This window comes from Neovison vison, chromosome 11 (assembly GCF_020171115.1).
Source record: "Neovison vison isolate M4711 chromosome 11, ASM_NN_V1, whole genome shotgun sequence".
NCBI classification, from domain to species: Eukaryota; Metazoa; Chordata; class Mammalia; order Carnivora; family Mustelidae; genus Neogale; species Neogale vison.
This window is the reverse complement of record NC_058101.1, coordinates 54,200,588-54,213,601: the sequence shown is the minus strand read 5'-3', so window position 1 is coordinate 54,213,601 and position 13,014 is coordinate 54,200,588.

Here is a 13,014-nt window from a genome sequence, read left to right as displayed (position 1 = left end):
ATTTTTGATAACACATTTGGGGAAACAGATGGACATGCGCATCCTGGGATAAAATTCCAGAGAGCACCCGACAAGGATGTTACAGCATAAAAGTTTCTGTATTTCAAGTGATAATGATGTGCTCTGAAACTTGTGTTCTGTGGTGATGTGGCTCTGATGTTGAATATGTATCTGAACCGTTAGAAAAGATAGATTCACAAAGTATGACTTGAAAAAGCAGTATTTTAGGGGAGCCTGGGTAACTCAGTCAGTGAAACGTCCGACTCTTGATTTCAGGTCAGGTCATGATCTCAGGGTCATGAGATTGAGCCCCATGTAGGCTCCATGCTTGGCATGAAGCCTGCTTCTTCTTTCTTTTTTTTAAATGAAGACTGCTTCTTAACATTCTCCTTCTCCCTCTCCCTCTGCCCTTCCTGTCCCCCGACCCCCACCCCCTGCCCTGGGACTCACTCTCTCTTTCAAAAAGAAAAGAAAAGAAAAGAAAAGCAGTATTTTTTAAAATTTAATTTTATTTTTTCAGTATTCCAAGATTTGTTGTTTATGGGCCACACGCAGTGCTCCACACAATACATGCCCTCCTTAATACCCACCACCAGGCTCACCCGACCCCCACTTCCCTCCCTCCCAAATCCCCAGTTTGTATCTCAGAGTCCACAGTCTCTCATGGTTTGTCTCCACCTCTGATTTCCCCCAATTCACTTCTCCTTCCCATCTCCCAAAGTCCTCCATGTTATCCCTTATGCTCCACACGCAAGTGAAACCGTATGATAATTGACTCTCTCTGCTTGACTTATTTCACTCAGCATAATTTCTTCCAGTCCTGTCCATGTTGATACAAAATTTGGGTCTTCATTCTTTCTGATGAAGGCATAATACTCCATTGTATATGGACCATATCTTCTTTTTCCATTCATCTGTTGAAGGGCATCTTGGTTCTTTGTGCAGTTTGGTGACTGTGGCCATTGCTGCTATGAACACTGCGGTACAGATGGCTCTTCTGTTCACTACATCTGTATCTTTGTGGTAAATAACCAATAGTGAAATTGCAGGGTCATAGGGAAGCTCTATTTTTAATTTTTTAAGGAATGTCCACACTGTTTTCCAAAGTGGCTGCACAAACTTGCATTCCCACCAACAGTGTAGGAGCATTCCCCTTTCTCCACATCCTTTCCAACACTTGGTGTTTACTATCTTGTTGATTTTGGCCATTCTAACTGGTGTAAGGTGATATCTCAATGGGGTTTTGATTTGAATCTCCCTGATGGCTAATGATGATGAACATTTTTTCATGTGTCTATTAGCCATTGGTATATCTTCTTTGGAGAGGTGTCTGTTCATGTCTTCTGCCCATTTTTTGATGTGATTATCTGTTTTGTGTGTGTTGAGTTTGAGGAGTTCTTTATGGGTCTTGGCTATCAGTGCTTTGTCTGTAGTGTCATTTGTGAATATCTTCTCCCATACTGTGGGTTGCCTCTTTGTTTTGTTGACTGTTTCCTTTCTGCTGTGCAGAAGCTTTTGATCTTGATGAAGTCCTAAAAGTTCATTTTGCTTTTGTTTCCTTTGCCTTTGGAGACATGTCTTGAAAGAAGTTGCTGTGGCCTATATTCTTTTCTAAGATTTTGATAGATTCCTGCCTCATGTGGAGGGTCTTTTATCCATTGAGTTTATCTTTGTATATAGTGTAAGAGAATGGTCGGGTTTCATTCTTCTATACATAGCTGTCCAATTTTCCCAGCACCATTTATTGAAGAGACAAAAAGCAGTATTTTAAATTCAGACATTATTTACATAAAACATTATTTTATGTGAGTGCATAAGATAGAACTTAATTATTGGTATTGTGTATTTTAAGTATTTTAAGCATATCCATAAAAGTGTAAAATATCAGATTTGCCAAAAATTTACCTTTAGATATTCTCTTTGAAGAAAATGTTCTCAGTCTTTATTTAGAGATACATGGTATTGATTATTCAACCTTCAAATAACCCATTGAGATACAGTCTTTACTACCCAGATGAACAAATGGAAGCTCAAAAGTTAAATTTGTGCTCCATGACACACAGTTAGTAGAGTGGAGAGATGGGATTTGAATCAGCCAAGAAACTCTTTAGACATCTTAGTATTGGGGTGCCTGGGTGGCTCAGTTGGTTAAGCGACTGCCTCTGGCTCAGGTCCTTATCCCAGAGTCCTGGGATTGAGTCCCACATCAGGTACTCAGCTCCATGGGGAGTCTGCTTCTCCCTCTGACCTCCCCTCTCATGTTCTCTCACTCTGTCTCTTTATCTCAAATAAATAAATGAAATTAAAAAAAAAAACACATCGTAGTATTACTTGTACCAATTCCTTTGTTTAGAGAAACCCATGTTAAAATTGGAGCTGAGGATGGGAAAGTCTGGGCAGTCAGGATTTCATGTACAGGACAGTCTTGGATGGAGGTTATAGAAGGGGATCTGGGAAAAAAGAGCATTATGCTGAGGAGGACAGCACTCAAGGGAGAAGGGCATATGATAAAATGCAAGATACCTGTGGACAGATGGCACTTAGCTTATCATTTTCTCATAAAGCAGTCCTTGCCAGGGGTTTCACCTGTACGGTACCCCATCTTCTCTGTAACTGCCTAGAAGTTTCCTGCCCTTCCACAAAAGCCTTCTAAAGTTTCTGCTGTGCTGGAGTGCCTTCTCTGACCTATGTACCCCTTTCTTCTGAGCTCCCTTGTGCACACATCTGCCATCATTATTATCATCATCATCCAGTAACTTAATATGGTAATTATTTATTTGCATGTCTAGCTCCACATTGGATTGTAAGCTCCTTGAGGCAGTGTTTAAGTTCTTTGAAAACTACTCTGCACAACATAGCTGAATATCTGCAACATAGCGCGTGACTAGTAGTGGAGCTGGGGTTATAAACAGGTTCCTTTGCAGGTCTATGTGGGCAGTGGAGTTTGAGAGTACATTTGAAATTACTTTTTCCTTATTTTTGATATTTTATCCTGGAGAAAAAAAAAATGTACTCTTTCACAAAATGGTAGATTACATTTCAAATCCCAGCATAATTTAATGCATGATCATCTATCATTCTGTAACTTGTTTCCAAAGCTAGCTGTGTTTTTATCATCTTGAATATTTGGACATTACTTTGAGAACATGAGGTACTGAGATATTAGGTTTGGCTATAAAGGAAGAGCAGCATATGGTCACGTGGGAGGGAGGGAGCACTCCTTCCTGTTACTCTCCCCATAAGACACAGAAATTTCTCCCATTCTTAATTTGTAAGCTTTTAAACTTACAGAACCAACTTTCCGATGAGACACCTTGACATAATTGAGTGAAAAAGAAGTAATTGAATTAAACTGATAGTAGAAAATGAACCCCAGTCAATGACTCTATAGAGGAGCATATTTTGAATTGTCAAGAAGTCATAGTGCAACTAACAGTTCTTTGATCAATCAGTCTGAAAGAGAAGACACAAGGTTTACTTTGGAGACTGTTTCTTTCAGAAGAACTGACTGCTTAGTTGTTTGAGAACCAATGGAAGGGTAAGTTGGTGTCCCCTCCCACCCCCCACAGGATGTGCTGTTTTTCCCATGGGCATTCATTTCTATTTATATTACAGTTACAAAACCACTGACTGAAGAGTTTGTTCTAGGAAGTTAGTCCATTCTGAAGCAAACCAACATTTCTATGCTGTCCTGTAGAGACATCACAAATGTGCTTTACATCCCTCACACCTAATTTATACAAAGGATCTCCTGCCCTGGGGGCTGTTCTGTTCACTTTGATGACAACTAAATGTGGCAGATGTTTCAGGAAGCACACATAACAGTTCATCCAGGGATAGTTTAACTTTAAAATTCTCTTACATGTGTAATATCTCTGAGTCCAACATTTTGGTTGACATGTTTTGTTTCCTTTTTCATCTCTTTGCATCTGAGACATAGTCTTGCTAACTTATTGTGGACCTCATTGCTGGGCTGGAGGTGAGGAAAACTTCAGATTGCCTCTGCCAAAAAAATAGCCACTTGACCTGCTTATGTCACTGAGTAAACCCTGTGCTCCAGATTTAAAACGTATAAAATGGGTTGGTAGCAGTGGGGAGGGAGGGTTGGGTGAGATGGTCTCTCCATGGCTTCAAATGTCTAAGGATTTAGACATTTGTGCACTAATGTGTGTACAGACCTCTGTGCTAAGGATTTACACATTTAGATCCTCAGCCCAGTTTTTGAATCATAGATGGACATCTTCAATCAGATATTCCCAAACACCTCAAGGCCATGGGGCAAAAAACCAAAAAACAAAATCTAAACCAAACATCTTAGTGATTGTCCTGTTGTCCTCTGTGTTTGTGAATTTTGTCATCATCCCTTCAGTACCCAGAAAAGCAGTGACACATCATCCTTGACATTACAACTACATTACCTACCCACTGCAAGTCTGCATGAATGTTTGCTCTAAATTTCTCCTCATTCATACCTCCTGTATGAGATTGGAGTTGATGAACCTGAATTTGAATCATTTTTCAATAAAAATATTTTTATAATATTTATAGCTCAGATATATTTCCCCTCTGAGTAGCTATAGCTTTTTGCTGTTGAGATGAAATCATGAGACAGAAATAAGACATGAGAAAGTCATGAGGTTAGGAAACAGAAGAGAGAAATGGAGACAAAGAAGCTCTCTTGTGGGTTGGGTTTCAGAAAGAAAAGGGGGAATTGAAGGGCAAAAGGTGGGATGTCCATGTACTGCTCACCCCCTTTCAGAGGAGCATTATCCTCCAGTCTTTATGATACAGCCTAGAGAAATTCCAGCCCTTCATTTAGCAAGACATCAGTGTATTCTGATGCTGGGAAGTAGCTTACATATGACAAGAAGACATCTAAAGAGGTTTAGTGGTATCCCGGGTAAGAGGAGGGCTGGAGTTGGGATGAAGTGGTCACAGGGACAAGGACTTTGGGACCCAAGCCTAGAAATTACAGCACAGATGCCAACAGTAAGTAGGATATAAACACAGTCAGAGGTCTCTTGTCTCATTTGCTTATTACTATTTGTAGAACCTAGATCATAAGTACCCAATAAAATATTTATTGAATAAATAGGTATGACAAGATACCTAAAAGAATTAGATGTGATCTGCTAGACTTCTGTACACATTTTCACAGGATATCCAGAGACCAAGCAGGATGATGGACACCTTTGGGTTATGGTAAAAGCCAATGATGCCAACACATGGGTCCAAAGCTGATGCCAGGTTGGTATATAAATTCCCTATTCCCACCTCAAAACTAGTTTTTATGTTAAGGGCAGAGGAAAGGGCAACAAACCCTGAATTTTTTGTGCTTATATTGATTAAAAAAAAGATTAAAAAAATAGAAGGGCATGTATTGTCCTTAATTAACTATTTTAATATTTTGCTTCTATCTGTTGAGAGAACATGAAAATTTGTTATAGAAAAGGAGTTAGTTGTAAGGTGTGACTTGGCCGTCACTGCAGATGCTGTCATTTCCTGCCATCCCTCTGCTGCCAGTTTTGTTCCTTTGCAAAACTCTTTAATGGCTACATAACACGGGAGAAAGCTGAGCATTCAGACTCTACACAGCTTCACCGTGTCTTCCATCTTATCTCGTCTGCTCTGTGTCTCTCTGCATTCTGTGTTTCAACGCCACCACATTAGGGAGCTGGTGAGGGGAGAGTGAATGCAAATACTGGGTCCGGTCAGGGGCACTCTTTTCTGATTCAAGTCAAGGTGCCATAATGGACTAGTGATGGGGAGTCTTCTGTTGCAGCACATACCTGGAACCACATGTGCTCTCTCTCTCTCTCTCTCTCTGAATTCACACCCACACTAAATCCCAGGTCATGTGGCACTATTTGTAGTTCCCTCCAAGGCCACCAAACCTGTAGTTATACCAGATTTCCACCTACCCACCACCTCTTCACTCCTCCCTTCAACTTTAATGCACATGTACACATTAAAAAAGTTGTAACTAAAATGTTAGCTTCCTCTGTGAATTCCTGTGCCCATTTCCTGTGCCCACTTGCAAAATTAAGTATTCTGCCCTTAGTATCTATTTCTACCTTGCACATAATTCTACCCCAGCACCGCCATAAAACTTTGTTTTCTTTTGTTGTACAAATAATTAGCACTGCAATCAGTTATTTAGAGCCATAGGTCCTGCTTTCTTTGTCTTTGTAGCTCTAGGACCTAGCATGATCTCTGGTCCATAATTGGACAAAATAATGTTTCTTCAATGAATGTTTTCTTAGTTTGTTTCAACTCTAAGGAGCTGAGATTAAATGAAAAATGGATTTCAAGATTAGAAACCCATTTGGATTGAGTTCCTAAAGAATCCCTTTGGACCTCAGTTTTACCTGATACTGATGAAACTTCTCTTAACATTTTCTAAGCCTGAAATAAGTCAACTTAAGTTCCAGTATAAAGAAGTGATACAATGGGCTGGGCATGACTAGATTTGAATTTTGGCTCTCATTTCAGGCACACTATAGCTATGCAACCTTGGGAAAGTCACCAGACATATCTGACTTCAATTTCTTCCTTCATTGAAGGAAAACGAAGAGCTGTCTTCAGATGGTGGTTATACCTTAAAAACTGTGCTAATGTACATGGCTGCTCTTAGGAGATTGTAAAGCAATATTGTTTCTCAGGACAATACCTTTCAGAAAGTTTTTTGTCCCCTTTTCCCTCCTTCTTCAAATCAGAAGCAGGAAAACAAGTCCTAGAATAGGAGTTGGAGGGTATTGATTGGGAGAATAAAATAAGAAACATTTTTATAATAACTAGTGCTGCAATCATTGCTAAGATTGGCTCTCATTTTATAATGAAACATGATTCTGTGAAATAGTAGTTAGCTAAATGTCAAATGAAGGTTATTCCATTAAAATGCTGTTTTAGTCCAATCAAGCAAAGACATGCTTCTATTACTATTACAGAGTATAGCTATTAGCGTTTTTTTGTGTTTATGCAATTTTCTTTGGCTGAAGGAGTTTCTGCTGTTCTGTATTCAGCATTCCTGCAGTAGAACAATTTGGCTGGGAATCTTTGTGTTAATGAAAAATTACACATTTCAATATATAATATTTATTAAAATAACTCTGTAGTGTGCTGTGTGTGTTTGTGCGTATGTATGTGTCTATAATTCTAATCTGCTATTTCAAAGTGGGACTGTGTGTTAAGGAATAAAAACCTATGCAGTGCTTTGTCTTGATACTAAGTTTGGTGAAATGCAGCATGCACTACTGCAAGAAGAAGCTTTAAAACCAGAAGCTATTTGTCTTAGGTACTACATTAATAAATGAGTCTGAGAAATAATGTAAACTTTCAGAACCTCAGTTGCCTATCCATAAAATAAAAAATAGTAATAGTGCCTCAACATTATTATCTCTTACTTGTAAGGTGGAAAGTAATTGATCAAGTTAAAAAAAGCATTTTAAAATTGAAATGTATAGTAGTGAGATGAAATAAAAGGTATTATGATGAAGCCAAGAGCATAGACTTTGGGGCAGACATATCAGGCTCATATTGTGTCTCTACCAATTATTAACTGGATGAACTTAGAACGTCTTTTGTGGCCCCATTTGTTAAAATGAGAAAAAGGGTGTGTCTTATAAAGTTGTTATGAAGAATCCATTGGGTGCCATTTGTGAAAGGTCTTGCATATGATAGACATGCAAATATTAGCAATCCCAGGATCCTCTCCTTCAACTGTGACTTTAAATCCAAAGAAATCAAGGTTTTTTAGTTTTCTGGAAAAATTGGTTGAATTCATTCTCACTCCTAATGCTTATAACCTGTTTCTGATCATAGCTGTGGGATTTCTTTTTTTTTTTTTTTTTTAATCTACAGCAGTAGATTTTTTTTTTTTTTTTTAGATTTTATTTTATTTATTTGAGAGAGAGACAGTGAGAGAGAGAATGAGCGAGGAGAAGGTCAGAGAGCGAAGCAGACTCCCCATGGAGCTGGGAGCCTGATGTGGGACTCGATCCCGGGACTCCAGGATCACGCCCTGAGCCGGAGGCAGTCGTCCAACCAACTGCGCCACACAGGCGTCCCTCTTTTGTTTTTTATTATTTTTTGTTTGTTTGTTTTCTTTTTGAGAAATGAGGTACATTTGCTCGAATCTTGATAATTTGTGAACTGCCTCTCCCACTCATTCTTTTGCCACATCAACTTGACAAATGAGTCAGTGCAGGTGAGTCAGAGGCTCTCTTGAAGTTTCATGCTAGTGTACTTTTCCAGCATAGGCCTTTATGAAAAATGAGGAAAAGGTCACTTTTATCTTATTTTATTTATTTATTTATTTATTTTTAAAGAGATTTTATTTATTCATTTGACAGAGAGAGACACAGTGAGAAAGAGAACACAAGCAGGGGGAGTGGGAGAGGGAGAAGCAGGCTTCCCACCAAGCAGGAAGCCCAATGCGGGGCTTGATCCTGGGACCCTGGGATCATGACCTGAAATGGAAGGGAGATGCTTAAAAGCTGAGCCACCCAGATGCCCCTTATTTTGTTTTATTTAGGAAGAATTTAGGGGCTAGAAGAATCTGATAAAGTATATGAACACTATACAAAATCTGTTCATTGCTAATCCATTAGATTTTAGCTCTGTTCTTTAGCTCTGTTCTCCTCTCCAGAACAATGGCTTCACCAATAATGATAAATATCTTAAAAGGGGCCAATTCCTTTGTATTTTCAGCACATAAAGGGAAAACCTGTTTTGTTTTTTTTTTTAAAGATTTTATTTATTTATTTATTTATTTGACAGACAGAGATCACAAGTAGGTAGAGAGGCAGGCAGAGAGTGAGGGGGCAGCAGGCTTCCTTGCTGAGTAGGGAGCCCGATGCAGGACTCGATCCCAGGACCCTGGGATCATGACCTGAGCCGAAGGCAGAGGCTTAACCACTGAGCCACCCAGGTGCCCTAGGGAAAACCTGTTTTATTTCAACTGAATGGAGTTGGCTTCATTTCTACCACATCTCTTTGTTTTCTTTCTCATTTTTTTTGTTCCTTTAAAACTTCTATTTCTTGAATATTTCATAATACACATATATAAAAGTATATATCCATATGCATATTTAAATACATATGTGTGTGCATACATGAAATACACAAGTGGTTATATACATGTGTATATATATATATACACACGTATAGATATTTGTATGTGTATATACACACACATATACACATTTTATATATATATATATACACACATACATATTCATATGTATGTAGATTTCTATATGTGTATCTCCTGAGAACCAATGCTCAATATAATTTAGGGTTTTTTACACACACACAATTCTAGAATTTTAGACTTGGCAGAGAATATTGATAGGTGATGTTTTCTTCTTTCATAAATATCTTTTTCAGAATTTTCTCTAATCCAGCCCACTGGTAGGTGTGAACTCTGCTTTATAACCAGCTACCATGGTGGATGACTGTTAATGTTGTGCCATGGAATTTCCTTCTTAATTTCTTCTTGTTTGAAGAAAAAATATATATTGTGTCCCAACTATCCATGGAAGGATGCAAGATAGACCTAGACACTTCCAGAGTCAGAGGAACATTTAGAGGATTTCTGTTTAACTTCACTTCAGAGTTCAGAGGAGGAAATAAAGGCACTGGAGACTTCTGTGGGTTTGAGCAATGTACAAGATGCTGTATCCCAGAGCTCCAGCCAGTGCTGCCAGCAACAATTACTTTTTATTTTTAAAGCTTTTTTTTTTCTGTAATTTTGCTCATATTAGAAATTAAGAATATTTTCTAAAGTGAAAATATTTGTAGCTGATGACAACTGCTGATATGGATATTTTAATCATTCTCATCCTAAATGTCATAAGACATATGCCCTGTAGAAAGGGGATTAGTTTATTAGTCATGTGAGCCTGTGACCATCCATTCATCCATCCGACCACCTGTCCAATAAACTTACTGAACATTTGTCGTGAGTCCAAATCTGTGCTAGGTTTGAGAATGAATAGAATGAAGACCTAGTCCATGCTCTGAAGGTGTTGACAACTTCTTGGAGGCATAAAGACAATCTCAGAATGGGTAGTTCAGGATAAAATCCAGTTAGTGTCTTGAGAGTGGCATGGTAAATTACCATTTGGGTTGGAGAAGAAAATGTTACTTCTAGCTGGGGTTCAGCCTCAAGCGAGAAGTATGCCTTGAAACAAACACTAAAAAGGGAAGATACTTAATTCTGAGAACAAACTGGATAAACATACAGAGATTGGACAAATAATGAAGAGTTAGGTGTGCTGAAGGGTTTCATGCACGAAGGAGATAGTGGGATGTAAAGCTAGAGAATTAGTATGGGATATGATCTTGCAGGGCATTGAATGCCAGGGCATAGAGTTTGATTATGAAGCAGTGGGGCATCATGGAACGTTCCATGCATAATGGCTTGGGAGAAAATGAGTCATTGAAACTACTGTCCAGAGGGGAAAAGTGTCATCATATATGAGCTGAGTGAGTAGGGAATTTTAAATAAAATTTAGTCAGCAAACGTTATGAATAAAACTGGCAGGGTGAAAACACACACAGAAACATTGGAGTAAGTGACTAGAATGTAACATTTGTGAATGTAGTTAACTGAAAGGGTTATGGTAGAAGCCACATTGAAATAAGTCGGGTTGTGTGAAACAGTGACTAAATGGTCCGTAAGTAGTTCATAAAGAAATTTTGAGAAATATTTTGAGAAATTTGCCAGTGTCTACCATGGTGACTACCATGTTGTAAGACTTCAGTCAATATTTGTGGAATGAACCAGTAAAAAATACATAAATCTTGATAAGCCACACATTTTCTCTTTGTGGAATTAGCTACAGCTACCTTTACCACATACATAAAACCAGCCATCTGGTTCATTAAGAACAACACATCAGCATGTCTGACAATTTCAAAGTGTGTATCTAAATTTGAAAATATGTATAGAAATTACAGAAAAATTAATGTAGTAAGGAGAAAAGTCAGGCTATTGAGTTTCAATATTTGCTGCCCTTTAGGCAAGTTTTTTAAACCTCTCTGCCTCAGTATCCTCCATCGTATAGAATGGAGATAGTAAAGTAGAGAGGTCATATCAATGTAATGAAGATAATGCATTAAATACATATAAAGTGCTTAGAAGCAACTCTGACACAAGACACAAGTGATATTAGCTTTTAAACATTATTATTATTACTCAAGAATGGACTTTTGAGAATTTGCATCCTTACATCATCCCTTGCATTCCACCTTAACATTTACCAACTGTTTACATTCAATATCTCAATTTATTCCTTCATCCCACTTCCATCATTTTCACACTGATGGTAAGGAAACTTAGAATCTGTCTGGTCAGTTGACCTGCCTAGGATACAGGTCTCAAACCTAGATCTTCCAGTGATGGCCATTAATTTCTCAATGGTCTTTGTGTACCAGGAATTGTTTTGAGACCTTTGTCGAAATAATTTCATTTACTCATTATTAAGCAAGAGTAGGAAACAGAGGACCAGAGAGGCTCAGTGCTTTACTTAAAACCACACAGCTAGTAAATCATAGGGGTAGAATTCAAGTCCCCCATCTTCAAAGCTTATGCTCTTAGTCATCATATCCTAAGTGTCCTAATGAGGAGTGGGAGGAAGAGAATAATCCTTTAGTAAAGGTAGAAGAAAGGCATCTCTAAGTCTTCTCAGCTTCTCTAGGATCTTGGTTCAGGATTTCTGCTGGTGCTGCTGCCTTTTCTAAGTTCTGACATGCCAGAGCTAAGTTCTTCCTCCACTTTCATTTCTGGGACCCATTGCTTTGACGCCTCAGGCCCTGCTGTACCTGGGCTCTGAGTAAACAACCACAACCATAAACCCTTCATGTAGGTGCAGAGAAGAACTGTTTTTCATCAGGTTAGTGTGGGCAGCATGGGCTGCCAACTTCCCATCAAAGCCTCATAAACCCTTTTATGAGGCCCATAAAATGCTGCCTACTCCTGCTAGGGGAGAAGAGGACAGCCATCAGACCCAAATCATGCTGGTTTCAATTGCTTCATTTCCATACATCAGACTCTTTGGAAAACCAAATGCCAGCCGTGGCCAAATAATAAAGTGGTCTTTGTGTTCCTATAGTGTTCCTTTACTAGGCCTCCCTGTCCTGTGATACACAGTAGTGTTTGATGACCCTAGAGAGCAGTTCTGGGTGGTGGGGTAAGTAGCAGGGATTGCAGGGAACCACATCTCCCATTCAGAACTGAACAAGCATGGACTGCCAAGTGGGTTCTGTTCTCTCTGCATGGACATTTAGAGGGAACACTAACTGACCATCTCTCATGGCTTCTCCCCTGCAGTTGGATATAAAATCTGCCCTTATTTGTATACGTGCTTCTGGCATGGTTTGTGGTTGCCAAAAGAAAAGATAACCACCTTGTTAATTAGGTTCATCGAATTGCCCAGCTTCCAAGGTTTTCTTATCTAACTGCCTCACATAATGCTTCATCTCTTCTGTTTTGCCATAGAGAACCCTCCAATTTTAGAATGTAGCAATGGGAATATAGTCAGAAGGCAATTTTTAGGTTTTTTTTTTTTTTTAAGATTTTATTTATTTAACAGGCAGAGATCACAAGTAGGGAGAGAGGCAGGCAGGGAGAGAGGAAAGGAAGCAGGCTCCCTGCTGAGCAGAGAGCCTGCTGTGGGGCTTGATCCCAGGACCCTGGGATCATGACCTGAGCCAAAGGCAGAGGCTTTAACCCACTAAGCCATCCAGGTGCCTCAATTTTCAGGTTATCTAATTTTCCAGTTAGTAGGTATTTTAATCTCACTATACTGTAAGCTCCCTTAGGGACAGGCCTACTTCTATTTCCTTATTTTTCAGTATCTATTCTTTTTTTTTTTTTTTTAAAGATTTTATTTATTCACTTGAGAGAGAGGGCAAGCATGAGTGGGGAGGGGAGGGACAAAGGAAGAGGGAGAAGCAGATTCCCCACTGAGTCCCCAATATGGGGCTCCATCCCAGCACTCTGAGCTCCTG